Source organism: Oratosquilla oratoria, chromosome 1 (genome assembly GCF_046742065.1).
Source record: "Oratosquilla oratoria isolate Oo_2021 chromosome 1, ASM4674206v1, whole genome shotgun sequence".
Classification (NCBI taxonomy): Eukaryota; Metazoa; Arthropoda; class Malacostraca; order Stomatopoda; family Squillidae; genus Oratosquilla; species Oratosquilla oratoria.
Genome location: NC_134777.1, coordinates 118,358,731 through 118,382,213, shown reverse-complemented (window position 1 = coordinate 118,382,213; position 23,483 = coordinate 118,358,731). Strand labels below are relative to the sequence as shown.

The 23,483-nt window shown below is 43.8% G+C and overlaps 1 protein-coding gene across 11 annotated transcripts in view; it reads left to right on the top strand.

Moving 5' to 3' along the window:
• Positions 1–235: 235 nt before the first annotated feature.
• Glut1 (Glucose transporter 1) overlaps positions 236–23,483 on the top strand; it is a 490,886-nt gene continuing 467,638 nt past the window's right edge. For 3 of the 11 annotated variants that reach the window (XM_076185336.1, XM_076185306.1, XM_076185357.1), the window contains exon 1: positions 236–482. The gene's annotated coding sequence lies outside the window, so the exon portion shown is untranslated. The remainder of the gene's footprint in view (positions 483–23,483) is intronic. The other 8 variants (XM_076185413.1, XM_076185422.1, XM_076185403.1 and 5 more) reach the window with 4 other exon arrangements.

Below are 23,483 nucleotides of genomic sequence, written 5' to 3'. Positions count from 1 at the left end.
ACTGATTCTTAAGAGAATTTATAAATGGATGCAGACACCATGAAATCACCGAGCGTCGTCGTACGTCATAGTAGGGACCGGGGGTCCAGCGGACGGAGGGGGAAAAAGAACGTACACCCCTTAAGTATCGTCAGGCTAGAAAGTAAACATAGATTATAATTGTTCGTGCTCTTTGTAACCTTCACTGTTACAGTCATATTTCTACAGATGGTCATAGTGGATGTAATCGGCAACCTTGAAATTAGTACTTTGCTCTGAACCTGCGATCCAGTTCGATAACAATAAACAAGAAGTGACTTTCGAACATGTAAGACAGTTTGCGGCATGTCGCCCGCACCTACATTCAAGTTCCTTACCGATAGTCAAGGTTGACCAGTGGGGGAGCTAAGGTGTCAGTCTACATTGAATTGCATGTGTGGGATTGAACATTATTGATTCGCCCATCGTAACCATAGACGAAAGGGAGACACTTCTGTCCTCTGGTAAGTGAACTGGAACGAACCCAAGAGCGAACGGTGTAAATATAAGTGATGATAGTTTCTTCTACAACCACGGCCTGAAAACGTTTGCCATATTGCTTAATGATACTGTTGTTGTGTAAACGCTGCTAACACAGGGGTGCACAAATGTGCACGTCCTAGGATGAGTGTAAGCGGGGAGAGTGACTTCTTATATTGATTATGTGGCAGTGAAGCTGGGTCAGATATTGGCTAGATCATTCCTGCACGCCAGTGTTCGTGTTTGCGTGTGCATACTGCCAGTACACGAACACTTTGAACGTACACAAATGACAGGACGGGGGTGGGGAGGTATAGAAATGGAGTGTATGATGAACCCACAGTGAGGGAATGTTGACATTGCGTACTTGAATACAAGTTATTAGTATGACTAGTTGGTGAGAGCTGCACACATTTTTCGACTGCGTGTAGGCAGCTGGTAATGATGCCTCGCGCGTGAGCTGCTATGCGCGGTGCCTTGCGCAAACCAGCTGTTCAAGAAACCGTTTGTTTTTATCGTGCGCACGCGCATTGGCTCCGCCGCCGTCGCCTCCGCCGCCGCCGCTGCCTTGGATTTGTTGTACAATTGAACATTACGTTCTGCACGAAATTGACGAATCATGGGATGGAACGTAGATTCCAGTGAAAGTGAACGAAGAAGAAAGTCACTTGGCTTGGTTTGGCCCTAAGGCAGAGGGGGCGACGGAGGGAGAAAGTGAAAATGTGGTCAAATTGCCGGGGCCAGGGTGGATTGGAAGCCAACGGAGACGGGGGTGGGGTAGGGGAGAGCACCAAGGCCTACTGCTGCTCCGAGAGGCGAGGCTCGTAGTCGACGGCAGGACTGTGCCACTGGGTCGTGCAAGTCTGCCAGTAGAGGTTGCGCAAGGGTGCAGCACAATCCACACGCACGTACACATACATGCACACACACATACACACACACACACACACATACACACACACACACACACACATACACACACACACACACACACACGTACATATATTCACACATATACATACACACATCTCCACACACAAATACACACGCACACACACACACACACACACACACACACACACACACACACACACACACACACACACACACACACACACACACACACACACACACACACACACACACACACACACACACACACACACACACACACACGAATCATTGGGTGGAACGTAGATTCCAGTGAAAGTGAATGAGCAAGTCACTTTGCTTACTCATGGCGCAGTGGTAGAGTTCCCGGCTGCCACTACGGCGTCCCGGGTACGAATCCCACCCAGGGCTGAAATAACTTCAGTATCGCTGCGCTGCGGGTCGTTACTCCAACTTTCGTGGGCAGGGAGTTGTGTGTGTGTGTGTGTGTGTGTGTGTGTGTGTGTGTGTGTGTGTGTGTGTGTGTGTGTGTGTGTGTGTGTGCGCGCATGTAAGGTCACGCACCATAAATAGGTCATATATGAGCTCTGATCTCTTTTCCGGGAAGGAAATCGCTGTCGATCACGAGTAACACGTGATCCAAGACCATGGTGAATCACACACACACGCACACAAACACACACACACACACACACACACACACACACACACACACACACACACACACACACACACAGGATATCCGACATATTATGCCTGTGTCATTGTTTCACTTATCTGCATGCAAGGACTTTAACTTATTTTTTTTAGCGTAGTTCTGCCTTTTCTGAAGAAATTAATATTTGATAAAAAGTAAAATAATTTGAAATAAATAACTATTATTTATAAGAAATCACAAGGACAGAGCTGTCACACTTGCCAGGTCATTAGAAAGAATTTGCCAAGGTAAATGCACATTTCACAGGTTTCTGCCCATATATAGTAATCAGTATCAAAATATGTACATCGCAAAGCAAGGCGAGCATCACTTTGTTTTATAAATTGAATGACGTTATCATCATTTGATTGTGGGGATTTTTACTACAGATTTAATCGGAAAAAAGAGCTTCATAAAAAAAAACTCCATGAATGAGGAAAAGCAAGAAAAATGTGTCTTGGCGATCTCGCGTTGACATGCCCACGACTTCCTAGGAGAAGGATGACCTCCCTGTGCGTATGAGCCTGTGTGGGTATGTGTGCGTATGAGCATGTGTGGGTATGTGTGTGTATGAGCATGTGTGGGTATGTGTGCGTATGAGCATGTGTGGGTACGTGTGCGTAAATGTGCTCGTACGCACACGTCCACGTATGCTAAATGTAATGTCCAGTAAAAGAGCTACTCTCGTGCATGTGTATGTATGTATTTACTTTATGTATGTATTTACTTTATTTCCTAATTGCAATATTCAGGAAAGGAGCTACTCTCGTGTGTGTGCGTGCGCATGTGTATGTGTTTACGTAATTTCCTAATTGCAATATTCAAGAAAAGAGGTACTCTCGTTTGTGTGTGCGTGTGCGTATGCGTGGGCGTGGGCGTGTGCGCCCGTGTGTATGTTTACCCAATTTCCTAATTACAAAATCCAGGAAAGGATCTCTCGTGTATGTATATTTACATACTTGTATCTTAGGGGAAGGGGAGCTACGCTCGTAGTGCCCCGTCTTTGTATCTCGCAGTATCTAGTTTTCTCTTAAATTCATGTATGGTTTTTGCGCACACTATTGTTCCGTCCAATTTATTCAAGACATCCACCAATCTGTGTGGAAAGCTGTTCTTTTCAGGTCCCTTCTATAACTGTCCTTTTTTGAGTTTCTTTTCATGTCCTCTTGTATTTCTCTTATCCCAATTTAGTAAGTCTTCTCTATCAAGGACTTCCATTCCTCTCATGATTATATAGTCAATAGGTCACCTCTTTCTCTTCTTTGTTCCAGAGTCGGTAATTCCAACTTTGACAATCTTTCTTCATATGACAGTTTTGAAAGTGTTGGGGCCATGTTCGTAATTGCTGTTTGGATTCTTTCAATTTTCTTGATATTCTTTTTAGTACTGGGGGACCATAATGTCACTGCATACTCCAGTTTTGACCTGATCAGTGTGATTAGTATTTTCTTTACCATTTCTTCGTCCAAGTAGGTGAAGGCCATCTTTATTGATCTTAGGAAGTTGTAGGTTTCTCCAACAAATTTATCTGTTTATCAGGTGTCAAGTCGTTTGTGATAATCACTCCCAGGTCTTTTTCAGAACTTACTTTTTTATACTTCCTTTGTACCGATTTTATATTGTCCTGATATTCTTTCTTTACTTTTTTCCAAATTCCATTATGCTACACTTCTTTATGTTGAAGTCCACTTCCCATTTCTGACTCCATTCCCAAACCCTGTTTAGGTGTCTGTGGCAACTCGCAGGCCTTTTCTGTACTTGCCTCATCAGTTTTGCGTCGTCTGCAAAGAAGTTCATATAACATTCAACACGCTCATCCGTGTTATTTATATAAATAGCAAACATTATCGGAGCCAATACTGATCCTTGTGGGACATCACTAATCACTTCTTCCCAAGTAGAACTGTTATTTCTGAGCGTCGCTCTCATTTTTCTTTCATGCAGGAAATCCTCCATCCATTTGAATTGTTTTCCTTGTATCCCTCATATGGTTTCCAGTTTTCTTAACAATCTTTTGTGTAGAACTTTATCAAAAGCTTTTTGTAAATTTAGGAAAGCACAATCAGCCCATCCATTCCTTTCTTGTACTATATTAGTGTTGAATAAAAACAGATCAAATTTGTGGCACATGACCTAACCTGTCTAAATCCAAATTGTCTCGGGTTTAGTATATTGTTTCCTCCATATGTTTTGTCCATCTATTTTTAATAACATTTTCGCAAATTTTGGTTACTGTACTTGTAAGGGAGACCGGTCTGTAATTGGTTGAGTCTGTGTATCTACTTAATTTTCTTTTTGTAATATACTGGAAAGGAGCTACTCTTGTGTGCCCACTCAACCCTGAATTTGTGTGTATGTATCTGTGTGTGTGTGTGCGCGCGCGTGCAAGTTTTTTATTGTATGTGTGTGTGTGTGTGCGTGCATGTCCGTGTGTTTTCATGTGTGTGCGAGAACCCGCACATGTAGTGTCTGTGCAGCTGTTAGAAAAGTCTTACATCTGTTTGTGCGCGCCACCACTCTGGCTTGTCTCTACGTAATGTGTACCGGGGATATGTATGACCGAGATCAAATTCCCTCTCCCTGACAGGCGAGGCGGGGGTGGTGGGAGGTGGGCGTGGGGACACTGAAGTGTCCACTTCGTTTTTTTTTTTTTTTTATCGATTTCTAACTTGATAAATTTAGCCACGCCGTGTGTGTGTGTGTGTGTGTGTGTGTGTGTGTGTGTGTGTGTGTGTGTGTGTGTGTGTGTGTGTGTGTGTGTGTGTGTGTGTGTGTGTGTGTGTGTGTGTGAGTGTGTGAGAAAGAGAGGCGAAGAATATTTATCTTCGAAATAATTTTCTTGTATAAATAATCACACCGACTTTTGAGCTCGTCTTCTTTTACGCCCGTGGCCTACACTGACACGTGTTTACACTCCCTCCCCTCTCCCCCTGGTCGCCATGGTTACATGAGGAGTGTCCTTACCACGATTTCCACCATAGAAATGTGCGAGTGAGCATGCGTGCGCTTGCATACGATGCCTCAAAATAGCCGTGAGATTTAAATGACTTCTTGAAGTGGCACTCGCATGTCGGGGTGGTCCCTCTGGTCATGAATAAACATATCAGGTGACTGTTGCAAACAAGTGTTTAGTCAGACGCAAGTACTTGGTCGGTCGTGGTAACAATTGCTGCCCCGGCCTTCCCCGGGAATGAAAGTTTTTGTCAGTTTTGTTGCGTAAATGTCCTCATCGGTTCCACGCCAGTGCGAACCTTCTTGGCACCATACACACGAATGAAATCCTTTGGCGCCAACCAAGCGCAGGGACACCGTGCATGTGAATTAAATCGTTTGGCGCCAGTCGGGATGAAACAGAAAGTGCCCTTTCTCAGAACGGAGAAGATTGAAAGTTTAAGAATGAGTGAAACGGGTCTCCCGTTATGGGAAATTGATTACCATTTCGAGGTTGTCTTGCGGGTTGCGCTCCCCCTCCCCCAACCCGTTCTGTTCGTCTCGGTAGGGAAGTGGTTGAAGCTGGTTTTGATAAACCCTCTATTGATTATAAAAAATCTGGTAAACAGCAACAAAAACACAAACAGCAACAAAAACACTAACAGCAACAACAACACTAACAACAACAACACTAACAACAACAACACTAACAACAACAATACTAACACCACCACCACCACCACCACCACCACCAACAACAACAACAACAACAACAGCATTTCGTATCGAGTTGATGAATTCTTTCTTCTCCTCTGGCTGCCGCCAAGGGATTTCATTCACCTCTGTTGTTGCCCTTCGGTAGCGAGGGTGGGGGTTTGACTTTGCTGTCGACTTTGCTCATGCGGTCTAATCTCTTTCGTAAGATGAAAACTCGTTTCTTTGTCGTCATGCTTGCCGGTACTCTCAAATATAAAGAACCCGTTTAGCGTCTATAAGGCTTTCCACCCCTATTTCCCCCAACTGAATAAAATCACCTGGCTTCAGCCGTGCGTTCAATGTAGACGATTTAGTTAATCATTAGTGGCCTTATCTCGGCAGAATAAAAAAATCTTGAATGCAGCTAGAGCGAGCATGAGTCATGTGAGCCTTTGAAGGCATAAGTGATGTAATACATGTTCTTATCACGCAGGTCAAATGATAACATTGGTGCACAAGGCGACGCTTCAGTGTTGCTTGGTGGGTGGATGGGTTACATAACTGACGAAAGAGGAAAACGTAAACACAGCCGCCAACCAGCAGAAGAATAACCTTGAAATATCTTGTTTTTCTTTTGTCGACGATCTTGATCCAGGAATGAGGAAGTTGGATCGTTCGGGCATCGAGTACAAAGGGGGGAAAAGAAGAGAGAGAGAGAAAAAAGGGAGCAGGTATTTATGCTGGTGACGTGGAAAGGGGAGTAGAATGGCAGCAGGCTGTGTGGTGATGTTGATGTGAGTAGTTCGTGTGCATGGCATCGGTTACAGTGAGTGTTAGGAAGATGTAACAGTGTTGCCCAATGTAGGTCTGGAACAAAAGTGCGTTTTTTTTCCAGAGAAATAAGTATAGTACAGAAAGATATAAGCAATTGTTTAAAGGTATTGTGACTAATCCTATCAGACCCAGAAGCTATTTTAAAGTTTTTATTCTGAGGACAATTTTTTTTATTTAGTTGTGATGAAGCAGTGGATCTCGGAGGGTTTAACACTCAGCTTAATGTATGTATCAGGTTGTAGAAGTACTCCTCACCATTTGAGACAAAATCGGCCCTGTCCAAGACAAATTCCAACCTGAGGGTTCAGTGTCTATCTCAGTTCGTCTGAGTCAACACCTTACATTTAGAGTCCGAATTTTGGGTTTCTACTGATCCGTGCAATCAATCATTCCATCATTCAATTAGTCAGTTAATTATTTCGTCAGTCAATCAATCAGCCAATCAAAAGGTCATTAATGCAGGATCCTCCAACGAATACTAACAATTATGTGAATGGTGTCCTTTGCCGCACGTCCGGTGTTGTCATACCAAGTCTATCGATGGGACTTTCCTCTCCGGAAACAGGGACCAGCAATCCTCTACCTTCTGGACTCGACATAATTCAGGCTAGAACTGTTAGTATTCCTTGTGAACCATAGGGACAGAGTTTGCTCAGACTGTGCCAGTAACCACATTGAAATCGCCGTCATGTGCATTAGTTGGCTTAAGTCAAGCTTGGCATAGAGCATTTCTTCGAGTCATTATGCATTGGTAGGGATATATACTGCAATAACAGAGATGAATCCCAAGTTGTGCTTCAACCTCATCATCATCAGCTTGGGTTGACGATGGTGACAGCTAGTAATCTGCTAAATATTCCTAATCTAACCACCCCCCTTCTGAGGTGAACCTAATTGCTGTGGTCCGACCACTACTGAGTGCAATCCTCGTTGAAGGTTCAGGTAGCAGATCCGATTTGCCTCTCCAAACCAGGAGGGATCACCCTTCCTCACCTGAATCGGGGGACCGAAGAGGCGTCCTGCTATCTATAGGAGGCTTTTCAGTGTAACCACAGTATTGGTGCACCGCTCGTCCTCCAGGGCTCCTGTCTCACGGCTCTGCACGGACGCCATGCACACAGAGACTAAGATTAGAAACCCATAGGGAGTGTTGGTGGCCATTCACTTGCAAAGAGTTCATCTTCTTTCCGGAGGGATGGTCTTGTTTATTTACTTGTTAACCATTTATCCATTTGTTTGTATATTTGCTTATGTATTTGTTTACTTATTGTCTATTTGGGTGTTCAGCACATCCTGTTTACTGGCAAAAAAACATTGAGATCCGTATTAGACAATCCGACCATGCGGCAAGTAGTACTGGGTTACATGGCACCAGTAGAAGGAGTTCTACCACATCTGATAGAAAGTGTGTGCTTCTTGTGTCTTTCTTAACTATTTTTAGTTTTTAGATAGACTTTATTAAACGAGTTTCAGAAGTTAGCAACACCGGCAAGAGGCTGTAAAAGCATTTTTGGTCAACTAGCGTTGACACTAATAGTTCATATGCAGACAATTTATATTAAGACTTTCACCAATTACCAAAGAAGCGGATCAGTAGCCGAAATCATGCTTAGTAGAACCCACCGTTGCCGCCGGACAGGTAGTGCGTTAGTAACGCAGTAACGCTAGTGGTAACGCAAATGCCCAGCTCTGGATATTGTATGTTTTAGAATAGGGAATTTTAATGTTGTAGTTTAGGTAATATTTTATTGGGAATATTCTCAAAAAGTATATACTTCTCTATATCTTTTTGTCATCAAAATCAGTCTAATGGAAGATAACATTGGTAACGCATTGACGGTAATGCACCCCAGGTTTTTCGGTAACGCATTGACAGTAATGCACTACATGTCCTTCGGTAACGCGCCCAGCTCTGCATTTAAATGGCGATGATAGACATTTCATTCATGGTTAATGACTCCTTCCGGATTGAGTTGGAAGATAATCATTGAGAGAGAGCGTCGGGGATGCTTTCTTTTTTATATTTAATTTATTTTATCATTATTGTTATTTTTTCAAGATGGTGATGAAGAGCTGTTGCGGTGAGGAAATTAGTACTAGAAGGGGTACAAGTGTGTGTTGGAAGTGTATCAGCTGGAGAGGTGGAGTGAGGCAGGGGGAAGAGACGTATGGGAGGAAATAAAAAAAGGAGGAGCGAGGGTGGTGTGCAAGAGGAATGGGAAAAGTTTCGAGACACTTTGATGACAAGCGCGATTGAAGAGTCTTGTGTACAAATTGCGGACGCGGGGGAACAAAACCGACTAGGGATATCGAGAAATGCATAAATTACTTAACGATTTTTAACGATGGGATAAGAAAGGAACGTGTAGATAAGAATGTAGGGAAAGATAGAAAAAAATAAACAATTTAGTCAAGGGTGTGTAGAGAACGTAATACTTAGGTGATGAAAGAAAGTTAAATTTATCATTTGCTTGTGATTTGAAGAAAGTCACAGTATCAGTTGTGTTAACCTGCTTGACATAAACTTTGTAATACTAAATTTCCGACCATAGCATGCAAGCGCGTCCACACCTCCACCAAGCATGTTCACAACACTGCAATATGTTTGGATGATTTTTTGTAGTCTTAACTGGTTACTGCGTGCAAACGCGTTGGAATAGCTTTGGAGTTGTTTGTCAACGGAAGTGAGATCATGACAACCAAAACATAAGTACCGTCAACGTAGTTGTAATCAGGTTGGAGAAGGACCTGGGCACTATATTTAGTTGTGGTGGGATGTAGAAAAGACTCGGTAAATGGCTCCAGATCCGGATGATTGGCTAGAGCCGTTGCAATAAATGGAGTAGACATTTTCTTGGATCCACTGAAAGAGTAGAGAGATCTAATCAGACTGACGTTTTCCATGTTGCTAATATGTTGCCGGCACATCTTAGGCACACATTTAGACAACCTTTAGCTATGATCTTCAAATATCAAAGTCTGGGGGATCATTTGTCATTCTGCTCACACGGTACAGGATTTTTGGGACAAAGGCTACTCAAAGAAAATGTTCAACTTGATGTAAAGTCGATCATAAATAGTGTGAATAGGGTTTGCTCAAGAGTTAATCGGTTATTAGAAACAAGAAAGATAAACTGATAACAAGCTCCGTTCCGTTGGATCACGAGTCAATCGTCGAGGACCCTCTTCTCCGATAGCAAGCGCCTTCCATTGTTGACGCCCTTCCTCCAGATGTATCCAGCCAACCTCCTCTTCTTGTCTGCATCTCTTCCGCACCTCCTCTGATGCCTTCCATCCCCCTCGATCTAGGTCGCCCTCTTGGTCTTCTCGCTTCGACCGACCCCCAACATGACTTATGGGTGTTATCCCTTCGCTCATTCTGGCAACGTGCCCAGCTTATCTCCTCTGGTTTCTTTTGATTGTCTATAATTCTTGGTTGTTGGGTGATTTCCCTCGGTTCTTGATTATGTCGGGTTCTCCACCCGTTCGTTATATTTTGTATCAATGTTGGTCCTGATATTCTTAGAAGTTAGAACATTACTTTGAATACCAATTTTATTTTGAATTTCTGTGTCAGTGGCCAGTTCCACAGGTATATCAGGCTATTGGTCTATTAATAGTGTCATATCCTTAGTTTATTGCCTCTTGGTACATATGTCTTTCATAATTGGTTATAGACTCTAAGGACATGTATTTGATGATGTAATCCTGTTTATTACTTTTCCATGGTATTTTTATGTCATTGCCGTACCAACTTATTTAAAACTTTTAACAACTTTGATGTCTTGTTGATTTAGGTTTGCTTGGTTTGTTTGGTGATGATAATTTCCCTGGAGTTGCAATCACATTCCAAAAGCATCATGTTGGATGAGTGGTAGCATGTTTTTAAAACCTTCAACGTTAACTGCCACCATACCAATGCCTTCTGCATAAGTTTGATGATTTATTTTGATGTTATTCGACTCTAATCCTTAGGCACTGGGACTGTTGTTGTATCTTCACTTCAAGCGTTCAGTATTCTTTCAGTTCTCTAAATTACTGCTGTCAGTTATATATATATATATATATATATATATATATATATATATAATATATATATATGTATATATATACATATATATAAGTATATATATATGTATATATGTATGTATATATATACATATATATGTATATATATACATATATATATGTATATATACATATATGTATATATATATGTATATATACACACACACACACATACATATACGAACACATAAGACAATAAGAAAAAGAAAACGACAATACGAAATGAACATCGCTGAGAAATCCAAAGAGAATCCCAAAGAATTCTATAGTTACATTAGAGATAAAAAGGTTGTTAGGAATCACATTGGTCCACTATTATCTGCTGACGGTCAACTTGAATATTCAAATGAAGGAATGTGTAATCTCTTAAACAATTATTTTAGCTCGGTATTCGTAAACGAAACACCTCAAAGTGAATTCCAAACTGAAACCTGTGAAAAGTCTGGGGTAAACTTACTCACTACGGTAAATATAACAAAAGAAACAAAAGAAACAATTAAAAGGTGTATAGACAAACTCAAAGTTAATATAAAACACCAGGGCCTGACGGTTGGCATCCAAGAATCTTAAAAGGAAATGAAAAATGAGATTGTTGTTCCATTAGAAATTATTTTCAAGAAATCCATCATATCCGGAGATGTCCCAAGAGAATGGAAGCTAGCTAACGTTACTCCCATATTCAAAAAAAGGTGACAAAAAGAAACCAAATAACTATAGGCCTATTAGTTTGACTTCGATCGTAGGAAAAATAATGGAAACTATCATCAGAGATGCTATCGAATATCATTTAGAAAGTAACCGTTTGATAAATGATAGCCAACATGGTTTCAGACGGAAATGTTCTTGCGTGACTAACTTACTCGAATTCTACAACACAGTTGTCTCGAATTATGACAAAAGAAAACAATATAGATTTAGTATATCTAGACTTTGCAAAAGCTTTTGATACCGTCCCACCACGAAAGACTACTTACTAAATTAGCTTTGCATGGAATAAGTGGTAGCCTATTAGGGTTGGACTAGTAATTGGTTGAAAGGTCGAAAACAGAGAGTTGTTTTAAATGGAAAAACTTCTGGATGGAAAAGTGTTGCAAGTGGAGTTCCTCAGGGTTCCGTTTCTTGGGCCACTTCTATTCATAGTATATATAAATGATATAGACCATGGACTAAAATCTACTGTTTCCAAATTTGCTGATGATACAAAACTGTGCGGAGTGGCAAATGATCACTCAAACCAATTAGATATTCAAGAAGATTTAGATAAATTACAGCAATGGTCTGAAAAGTGGCTAATGAAATTTAACACAAGTAAATGCAAGGTAATGCACATAGGTTAAAAATAACAGCAAGTACGATTACAAGTTATTTGGAAATTCGTTAACAAAAGTGGATAGTGAAAAAGATCTCGGCGTAATTATCAGTAACGACCTCAAATCATCCAAGCAGTGTATTTCAGCCTCTGAGAAAGCAAATAAGATTCTGGGATTGATTGCGCGATCTTTTGATTTCAAAAGTCCATCACTCATTAACAAGCTATATAAATCGTTAGTTCGTCCACATTTGGAATATGCTGTTTCCGTATGGTCACCGAATCTCATTAAAGACATTGACAGACTGGAAAAAATACAACGGCGAGCCACAAAACTGATTCCAAATATCAAAAATAAATCATACGAAAATCGACTTAAGCACATGAATCTGTTTTCCCTAAAAAAGCGTAGACTCAGAGGTGACTTGATACAGGTCTTTAAGATTTTAAAGGGAATTGACAACATCAAAAGTGACCAAATTTTCACATTGAATGAGAATCAAGACAAGAAACAATGGTCTCAAACTGTCCGGAAATAGATTCAATTTGGAAGTAGGTAGAAACAACTTTGCCAACCGTGTAGTTAATGAATGGAATAAACTTCCTGCACAGGTAGTACAATGTAGTTCAGTTCGAAGGCTTTAAGAATCATTTAGATAAATACCTAAGTAAGATGCTGTAATTATTATAATTTATGTTATATTAATTTGTTTTTGTTTTTGTTATAATTTGTCTGTCTGATTTTCATTTATTATTAGTTTATATGTCAATTTATTATCAATTACTATTTACCTGTTTTGTTTGTTATTCAACTATACCAATGCATTTATTTATGTATTTTAATTGTTATTTACATTTGTTATAGTTTTAATTTATTATTAATATGATTTTTTTTTCTTTTTTTTTTTGCATCCGACCTAGATATGGATCAAAAGGTCTCCTGTCGGCATGCTTTGCCTTTGTAATCCTTTGTAATCCTTTGTAAATATATATATATATATATATATATATATATATATATATATATATATATATGCATGCAAAATAACCACAGGAGATTGTTGTCTGAATATGTAATATACCAAAGTACTTACTGTCTACAAGTTTCCCTTCTGTGGTTATTTTGCATTTTTGTATCACGGTGATGTGATTGCTTGCATATGTATGTATATGTACATATATATATATATATATATATATATATATATATATATATGTATATATATATGTATATATATATGTATATATATATATGTGTGTGTATATATGTGTATATATGTATATATATGTATATATTTGTATATAATATAAAATTGTGTATATATATATATATATATATATATATGTGTGTGTGTGTGTGTGTGTGTGTGTATATATATATATGTGTGTATGTATATATCTATATATATCTACATGGTAGTGAAATACAGACAGAGCAGAAGAAAAGATATTTGTTTCAATTATTTTGCCAAGCTCTGGTCGTGTAATCCTTAAACAGGCACATGCAAGTACGCACACACATAAGCACGCACACACACAGTTGGTGGAGTTAGTGGAGAAGGAGGAGGAGATGGAGGAGGAGGAAGATGTGGTGGCTCGCTAGAGTTGCGCAGAATGAATTTACGTAAGTGCGCATGCGTGTGTTCGTACGTCTGTTTTTTTTTTTATTTCACAATTTTGTTAGGTAATCCTCGATATCTCGACCTTTGTCACCACGGTTGTGTCTCTTCATACTATTGAGTTGGGTCAAGGCATCGAAAAATGCCGAACAGAGCACAGGGATTACTTGGAGTCGTACAAGACACAAGTTTCTTGTTCGAACAGAGGACTGACCGGAATGGGAGCAAAGTGGGCACAAGGATTGAAAAGAAATAAGAGATAAAGTATTTAAGATGGCCGCATTAACGTCTTTGCAAACACGAAGGGTTGTCATAACTGATGAGTCTATCAGTAGATAAGATAGGGAAGGTTACAGATGGTCTAGTACCAGCCGTCCAGAACTGGGATTTTTTTTTTTAGATGATTCGAAAGATGACTTATACATACAGGACGTGTGTATGAGTTTAGATTCACGTTGTTCATCCAGCCCACTTTCATATAGTCTTCTTATATCTTGTATATTTATATATCGAGTTCTTTGGGACCGATCATAGACTTGTGGTTGCACCACTCAGGTAGCGTGTCAAGTCTAGGAGAATCCCGTTGTGTAACCCATCATGGTTTTATCTGCAGAAGCTTGGGATGATGCGCGTGCCACAGGGATGTTCGCTGGCCAAAATGTTTAGATTTCTTTTTCTTTTCTTTCTTTGAAGAGAAATCACGATTGGAGACTGTTTGAGGCTGCAAGGTGGCGAGATCGTAGCAAGGGGATACTACATTATATTTCCATGTATATTTGTGTGTGTGTGTGTGTGTGTGTGTGTGTGTGTGTATGATTTCGTGCGTGTGGGTGTATGTATATGTCTATGTATATATACATATGTTTGCGTGCATATGTGTATGCATGCGTATGTACACAGCTCCATATATTTTACAATACGTATATATTATTCCTGGTGAAGTGTAATGTTATCGTAACTATTGTCGATGTTGAATTTGGTAGGCTAAAATATATATGTAATTAATTATGAAAAGGTAATTGCCTTATGCAAGGAAGACGTTCACATAAGTGTGGAACTTCTATCACGACAAAAACGATAAGACATCGGTTGTCAGTACGCATGTATAGTACAAGAGATTAAACTTCAAACAGGTCACCTACTGGAAGTAGCTGAAAAGAAACTGAAGATGAGCTAATCCTTTACAGATGAGAGCGGGGGAGGCGGGGGGGGGGTATTTGGGCGTAAAGGCAAGAACGGATGCTCAAAGTCCAGGAAGAGGAAGGGTGATGTCACTGGGATGAAAGTTAGGCTGGAGGAGGGGGAGCACTTGAGAAGGAAGGTCGGGAGGGTTTAATTAAAAAAAGATGAGGAACTATGGCATCCTGAGAATAAAGGACGGTGTGGCGAGGAGGGCTAATGAAAGACTGTGGCTTGCTTAAAATTTAGGGAGAGTAGGGGGAGATGTTGATGGGTTTTTTTTTGTAGTTTTAGTGAAAAAAAGAAAGTTGGTCAAAGTGGCGGCGGCGTAGAGACGGAAGGGAAGAAAAAGAGTAAATGATTTTGGATATTTTGTCAAGGTCGGGAGCTCAAGACCTCAAACACGCACGCGCACGAACGCACACACTCGCGCGCAGTGATTAACTGCCATCATCCTTGTTTATAGTTACACGTGTTTCGTTTCTTTTCGGTTTTTATTTTCATCTCTCCATTCACTTACGTGCGGAGGATGCTGGAGGTATGTGTTGCACAAGGTCGGAACGGAACTGTTCCTGTGGATGTGGTCGGGGGTCCCCGTCACTATTCCAGGTTCCCTGCGGCCTTCGGGGGAGGAGTGATGGAGCGCGCTGGAGTTGCTGGTTCGGGTTTTACGTAAATGCGCGCGCGCGTTTGTGTGTACGTATATCTGTGATGGTTAGTGCACGTGTTTATCCACATGGGTTTCTCGGATGGGATTCGGCCCTTCCATGTGTGTCTTCTGTCCGTGTATGTGGGTGATTTTGTGCGTGTTTTGTTTTTGTGTGCGCATGTGTGTTTTCGCGTGTTTTTGGTTGCATGTGCTTGTGCGTGTTGTGTGTGTGTGTTCGTTTGTGTATGTGTGTCTTTGTGTGTGTTTTATGTGTGCTTGTATTTGTGGTTATGTTTTGGGCATGTGTGTTCGTGCATGGTTTTGTTTGTATGAATGCGTGCTTTTGAGTGTGTGTGTTTTTTGTGTTTCTATGCGTGTGTGTTTGTGCGTGTTTTACCCATTCAATGCGGAGGGGTTGCCAAGGAGATGGATAAGATAGTGTGGCGGAAGTCGTCCGACAGGAAGAATTGCAACCCGATACTAATCAGACAGGATGATTTCGTAATTTAATAAAATAATCTAGCGAAGGTCCGGAAATAATAAAAACACTCCTAGTAGTTAAGATATAATGGGCTTTGGGAAATATTTATACGCTAAGACTGTGTCTAAGATTTGTATAGTTTCCTTTAGCGGAAAAGTAAATTAAGTTGTTGGGTTCTGTAACCATACGTAAAACAGTTTTTATAATAGGCGACGGTATTCCCATATGAATAAAATCATCTGGCGACAGAAAAGTAAAAGGTCCAAAAGTCGTCTCGTTGTCCAAAATGTGTATGTGCGTGCACGCGCGCGCGCGCGCGCGTGTGTATACACTTCCACATGTCTGTTGGCGGTTCGGGTAAATTTGATCACGGGGTACTTTGGATCTTATGTGTGTGTCGGCCTTTGATCGAAGGCTCAAGAATTAACTTAATTTTTCCGTGTATAGTAAACGTAATATCCTAAAACTACGCCACTTACCCCCCCCCCATCCTCCTGATCTTGGATATTCTTGAGATCAATACCTGCTCAACACCGTCCATGAGATGTTCTCATGATCCGTTACGCGGCAGATTGAAACGAGCGACGACGTTGACGTCATGTCGTCGATGTTTCCCCCGCTTCCTCGCCACAACTAAGCCGCTCTTGTGGGAAATCGGCTTTTCTCTTTCGCACTTCCACCATTTTCATTACCGACAGTAAATCAGACCAATAGCTTTAAATCCCTTTATCATTAACCCTTCTTCGCTGGGAATAATTCACCGGGATTAAAAAAATAGAAATAAGCTTTTTATTTCGACCCGACTTTTCTGTCACCCTTCTTGGCGAATACCACCGCTTCTAATTCATTAATAAGGAGATCTTGCGACGCCGCCACAAAGGGAAATGAACTCTCGTGGGAGAAGCCTTAATAACCCCTTCCTTCATCACGCTTGGCGTACTTTATAGTCTTTGTTCTGGCCACAGTCCATAAATCCGCCCACACGCGCTCTGGGCTCGAGTTGATAGCGCCCGACGAAGGCGAAAGCGAACATCAGCGTCGAGAAAGAACTGTTGGTATTATGAAACTCAAGATAAGGACCGTTATCTGACACAGATTTTGTATTTATATATAACCGCGAGCGCACACTCGTATGCGTACACAAATGTACACACGCACACAAATGTACACACGCACACAAATGTACACACGCGCACAAATGTACACACGCGCACATGCGTACACGTACACACACATGTACACACTCACATGCACACACACATGTACACACGAACACATGCGTACACGTACACACACATGTACACAAATGTACAGACATACATATACATGTACGCACACACACACACACACACACACACACACACACACACACACACACACACACACACACACACACACCTTCCCCATGCTCAAGGGAGACAGTATCGGCTTGCAGTGATAGTACACGTTTCAAGCTAGGTTCGAAATCTGACTTCCCACTCCATCAGCAAGCGGTGTGTGTGTGTGTATTCACCTTGGTCTTTGGATCACGTGTTGGACTCGTGATCGACAGCTATTTCCCTCCCGGAAGAGAGCTCAGAGCTCGTATGACCGATCTATGGGTATGCTATGACCTTGCACACACACTGTGTGTGTGTGCGTGTGTACAGATTTATGTATGCAAAAATTAAGTGAAATATACAGGATATGTATGTAAACATGCACCCAGCATTTCATTCCGAAACTCGTTCCAAGGCTTGACGTTGACTCGATTACCGTTAGCGCTTTCCCTTCTTGAGTCGTGCCAACACACGTCCCGTTTTCTTCGTGTGATCGAGTAGGAGAGGAGAGTGTGGGCGAAGAGACAATTACACCGCAGGCTCCGGGGTGGAGCGAGCTAATCACCCCCAAGTTGTGAAAGAGATCTCCAAGGAGATGTGGCGATCATGTATGTTGTATCACACAGCCCGTGACCGTGCACCTAGACCGTAAAACGACCAAGGCCATTTTATATATCTCGCAAATCAGTAGCGACCACGATTGGTGTGGTTGGAGGAAACAAAGCGATAAGGCCTCTTCGGGCCACCCAAGGAGCAATCAGAATTCGGGCTTATCGTTATGATGATGGATCGTTTTCGGGCACTATCGTTCAGTGTACAGATGGGGGAGTAAGTAGGGGTGTATGGATGGAGGTGTCTCCATTGTTGTCGCACAATGGGTCCAGCCCCCCCTACCCCACCCTTTTCTCTCTTTTCATTCCCCCTCCTTGCTCTTTATCTATGTCTTCCCCCCCCCCCTCTCTCTCTCTCTCTCTCTCTCTCTCTCTCTCTCTCTCTCTCTCTCTCTCTCTCTCTCTCTCTCTCTCTCTCTCTCTCTCTCTCTCTCTCTCTCTCTCTCTCTCCTCTTTCTCTCTCCTTTCTTCTACCCAGTGTCCATCCCTCCTCCTCCTCCCCGCCTCTTTCTGTCACGATTACCTTTCTCTTTCCTTTTGTCTCGCTCTACTTTCCTTCCTCCCTTTCTCCTTTCCTTCTCCCTTCTTTCCTTTCCTTCTTCCCTCTCTCCTTTCTTTCTTCCATCTCCTTTCCTTCCTTCTTCCCTTTCCTTCTTCCTTCTCTCCTTTCCTTCTTCCATCTCCTTTCCTTCCTTCCTCCTTCCTCCCTCTCTCCTTCCTCCCTCTCTCCTTCCTCCCTCTCTCCTTCCCTCTTTCCTTTCTATGCTCTCCCTCCCTCCTTTTCCTTTCTGAGCCCCGCCTTTTCTCTCTCCTCCCCCCTTTCATTCTCACCTCTTCTTCCTCCTTTCCCTCCTTTTCTCCCTTTTCTCCCTCTGTCCCCTCTCTCCCCTTTCTCCCTTCTCTCTCCTCTCTCTCCTCTCCCCCCTTTCTCTTCTTCTCTTTCTCTTTCTCTCCTCTCCTCTCGCCCATTTTTCTTTTCCTAGTTCTGTCTCCATCCCAGCCGAATTCTGTCCATTTCTTCTCCATCTCTCCTCCTCCTCCTCCTCCTCCTCCTCCTCCTCCTCCTCCTCCTCCTCCTCCTGTGCCCCCTTTTCTCCTCTCCCGCTTTGTTTCCTTTACTTCTCTCTCCCCCCCCCAACCCTTTCCTCCAATTCTTTATTTGCTTTCCGGCCCTCCTTTCTTTTCTTGTCTTCTCTTTCTAACGTCCTTCTGCTCACTCTCGTGTCCTGACTGCCACTACTGCTCCTCTCTTCTCACTGCCCTCCTTTCTCTCCTCTCCCTCCTCTCCCTCCTCTCCTCTTCCCCCTCCTCTCCTCTCCCTCCTCTCCTTTCCCTCCTCTCCTCTCCCTCCGCTTCCTCCACTGCCTTCCCTCCTCTCCCCCCTCCTCTCTTCCCTCCTCTCTCCCCTCCTCTCTTCCCTCCTCTCTTCCCTCCTCTCTCCCCTCCTCTCTCCCCTCCTCTCTCCCCTCCTCTCTCCCCTCCTCTCTTCCCTCCTCTCTCCCCTCCTCTCTCCCCTCCTCTCTCGTCTCCTCTCTCGTCTCCTCTGTTTCTTTTCTGCTTCCCCTCAGTTTCCCTCCCCTGCCCCCGTCACTCCTTTCCCCACCCTCATTTCCTTTCCTCTCTCTCCTCTCCTTTCTTCCCTCTCCTCTCCTCTCTCTTCCTCTCTCTCATCTATTATCTCCTCTCCCCAGTTTCTTCTTTACCTCATTTTCTCCTTTTTTGTCTCCTTTTCTCTCTCATCTCTCCTGTCTCTATTTCTATCTCCTCTCTTCTCTCTCCTTTCCTCTCATCTCATCTCTCTCCTCTCGTCTCTCTCTCGTCTCTCTCTCCTCTGTCTCTCTCTACTCTGCCTCTCTCCTCTGTCTCTCTCCTGTCTCACTCCTCTGCCTCTTCTCTGTCTCTCTCTCCTATCTCTCCTCTCCTCTTTTTCCTCTCTCCCCTTTCTCCTCTTTCCTCTCTTTCCTCTTTCTCATCTATCCCCCTTCTCATCTGCCCCTATCTCTCTCTCTCTCTCTCTCTCTCTCTCTCTCTCTCTCTCTCTCTCTCTCTCTCTCTCTCTCTCTTTCTCTCTCTCCCCCTCTCTTTCTTTCCGCTCTTCTCCTCTCTTCCCCCTCTCCTCTCTTCCCCCTCTCCTCTCTTCCCCCTCTCCTCTCTTCCCCCCTCCTCTCTTCCCCCTCTCTCTCTTTTCCCCATCTCTCTTCCTCCTCTCTCTCTCTTCCCCCTCTCTCTCTTCCCCTCTCTCTTCCTCCCTCTCTCTTCCCCCCTCTCTCTTCCCCTTCTCTCTTCCCCCTCTCTTTCCCCCTCTCTCTTCTCCCCTCTTTCTTTTCCCCTCTCTCCTCTACTCTCTCTCCTTTCTCTCCCCCACTCTCTCCGGTCCTCTCGTCTCCTCTCTTCCCCCCCCCTCTCTCTCTCTCTCTCTCTCTCTCTCTCTCTCTCTCTCTCTCTCTCTCTCTCTCTCTCTCTCTCTCTCTCTCTCTCTCTCTCTCTCTCTCTTTCTCTCTCTCTCTCTCTCCCCCCTCTCTTTCTTTCCGCTCCTCTCTTCCCCCTCTCCTCTCTTCCCCCCTCTCCTCTCTTCCCCCCTCTCCTCTCTTCCCCCCTCTCCTCTCTTCCCCCCTCTCCTCTCTTCCCCCCTCTCTCTCTTCCCCCCCTCTCTCTCTCTCTCTCTCTCTCTCTCTCTCTCTCTCTCTCTCTCTCTCTCTCTCTCTCTCTCTCTCTCTCTCTCTCTCTCTCTCTCTCTCTCTCTCCCTCCGCTTCTCCCCTCTCTTCCCCCCGCTCTGTCTCTCCCCCTCTCTCCCCCTTTCCATATCTTTCTCCGCTCCTCTCCTGTCTCTCTCCCCCCGCCTCTCTCTCCCCCCGCCTCTCTCTCTCTCTCTCTCTCTCTCTCTCTCTCTCTCTCTCTCTCTCTCTCTCTCTCTCTCTCTCTCTCTCTCTCCCTCTCCCTCCGCTTCTCCCCTCTCTTCCCCCCGCTCTGTCTCTCCCCCTCTCTCCCCCTTTCCATCTCTTTCTCCGCTCCTCTCCTGTCTCTCTCCCCCCGCCTCTCTCTCTCTCTCTCTCTCTCTCTCTCTCTCTCTCTCTCTCTCTCTCTCTCTCTCTCTCTCTCTCTCTCTCTCTTTCTCTCTCTCGTTTCTCTTCCCTCCTCTCGCTTCTCTTCTCTTCTTACTCCTCTCTCCCCTCCTTTCTCTTCTCTCCTCTCCCTCCTTTCCTTCCTCCTCTCCCTTCTCCTTTTCTTCCTTCTCCCCTTCTTCTTCATCTTTCCCCTCCCCTTCCCCTTCCCTTCTTTTCTTCAGTGTCCCTCTTACTTCTTTGCTTTCTTCTGTGTCCTTCCCTTCCGCTGTCTGCTTCCATCTCTTCTGTTTCCCATTTTTCTCTTTTCTCTCGCTCTCCCTCTCCCGCTCTATCTTTTTCGCCCCCCTCCCCCCACCATCTCTCCATCCTTTCTCTCGTTCTTTTCCCCATTTTTCTGTCCATGTTTACTCCTCTTCCCCTCTTCCTATTTTCCTTTTCTTTCTCCAGATTCTCCTTTCCCCCTTTCTTTCCTCCCTTTCTTCCTCTTCCTGTCCTCCTCCTTTTTCTCCTCCCTTCGCTCCTTCCACTCCTCAATCCTCGTCCTTTTCCTCCTCATCTCTCACCTTCTCCTCCTCCTGGACTTCTCTGTTCACATCTTTCTTCCTTTTCTTCTTTTCTTCCCAGCCCCTTCTTTGCTCCAACTTGTCATTTTTTTATTCTGTCTTTTCCCTGCAATTGACCCCCCCCCCCAAACCCTCTGCCCGGCCTTCTCTCTCCAACTCTGCCTCGTCTCCTTCCCTCCCCGTCTTCTCTTCTTCCCTATCTTCCCCCCGTCTCTTCTGTTGCTGTCCTCTTGACTCCGCTTCCCTCTGCTTCCTTCCATTTCGTTCCCCTTCCCTCCTTTCTCCTTCTCTTCGCTTTACTCCTCTCCCTTCCCCTCCCCTCCCGTCCTAATGTCTGTGAACCTCATTTGTTCCCTTAAGCCGCCTTTGTCTGTCTCAACTTCTTGTTTCTTCTCCCACATTTTCCTTCCCTTTCCTTCCTTCTTCCTTCATTTCCCTTCCTCCCTCCCCGCTTCCAAAATCCCACCACCCTTCCGACCCTCCCTCCCTCCGTCCTCTCCTTTCTCCCGTCGTACCATTTTACTTCGACCAAGAGCCTTGTCCTCGAAGGACCAGCTGTTGCTCATCCTTCTGCTCCAGGTCCCCGTCAAGTGTGACCGCCCCTCTCACTCATGGGGCTAACTGCGCTTGTCGTCCCTCCTCTTTATCTGCGGCGCTGCGTGAGGGCACTTAGGTCGCGCGATAAACGCGCGATACGGCAGACCCCGACTCCCAGAGTGATTGGCGGCTTAAGGAGGCCGTCTAGATGACAGCTTGGATTGTTGGCCTGATGGAAGCGCCGTGTTTGGCCATGTCTGGACACAGACGGACGCACGCGCGAACACACACACACACACACACACACACACACACACACACACACACACACACACACACACACACACACACACACACACACACACACACACACACACACACACACACACACATACACACCGCAAGTGATCATGTTTAAGACTGTTGGAAGTATATGAAAACTGGTGTGTGTGTGTGTGTGTGTCTGTGTGTGTGTGAAAGTAAGTTTGTGTGAGTGTGTGTGTGTGCGTGAGTGAGAGAGACTGAGAGAGAGTTTGTGTGTGTGTGTGTGTGTGTGAGTGAGAGAGACCGAGAGAGAGTTTGTGTGTGTGTGTGTGTGTGTGTGTGTGTGTGTGTGTGTGTGTGTGTGTGTGTGTATGTGTGTGTGTGTGTGTGTGTGTGTTAACCTGACCTAGCTTAACTTGACCAAACCAAACGAGAACTAAACTAACCTGACATAGCCTAACCTGACCCAACCTGACTTGACTTAGTTTCGCTCTTAATCTAAACTAACACCTAACCCAACCTAACCGAGCCTAAATCTAGCCTGATCTCACATAACGCTCTCTCTACTCCATAAGACCCAAACCTAGTTCTCCTGTCTAAGGCTAACCCGCTCTGGGATATACTCTTCCCCACCGGAGACTCCCCTCTATATTTGTATTTATTTTCGAACGGCTGCAGAATTTATGTTAAACGGAAGTGGCTGTTGACATAGTACCAGTTAGGGACTAAAGTTTTGATACTGCAAGAGCGCCTTGATGGGTGTAAAACTTCGAGAAACCTTCACACCGGTTTTCAATATCACGCGATTATGTTTTGCAAGATGTCTGGGCTTCCTCTGGCCAACCGTGGGCCGCTCCCCGCCCCGCCCCGCCCCGCCGGATCCCCTGGATTGGTTTTCGACTTCCATCCTCCTCCTCCTCCGATTCCCGTTCTGGACCTCAAGTTGCCGCTGACGTCCGGATTTGCCGATAGTGACGTCATGTCGTCGGGTATTTTGGTTTAGTTGTCGAGGGTCATTTTGAGTTCTCGAAGTCGATTTAATGTTTTTTTTTTCTTCCAGATTTAGATTCTAGTATTTAGGAACAGGTGTCCACACGTATGTTGATGTTAGAGAAAAAGAATTAGGGGAGAGTGAATAGAAGATACTTAGTAGATACATATGAGAGGAACGAAGAAAGAAGGGGAAAGAGGGAAAGAAATGGGAGGTAGGAGAGGAGCAGAGAGACGTACTTGTAAGAATAAGAAAGAGAACGGAAGAATGAGAGAGAGGA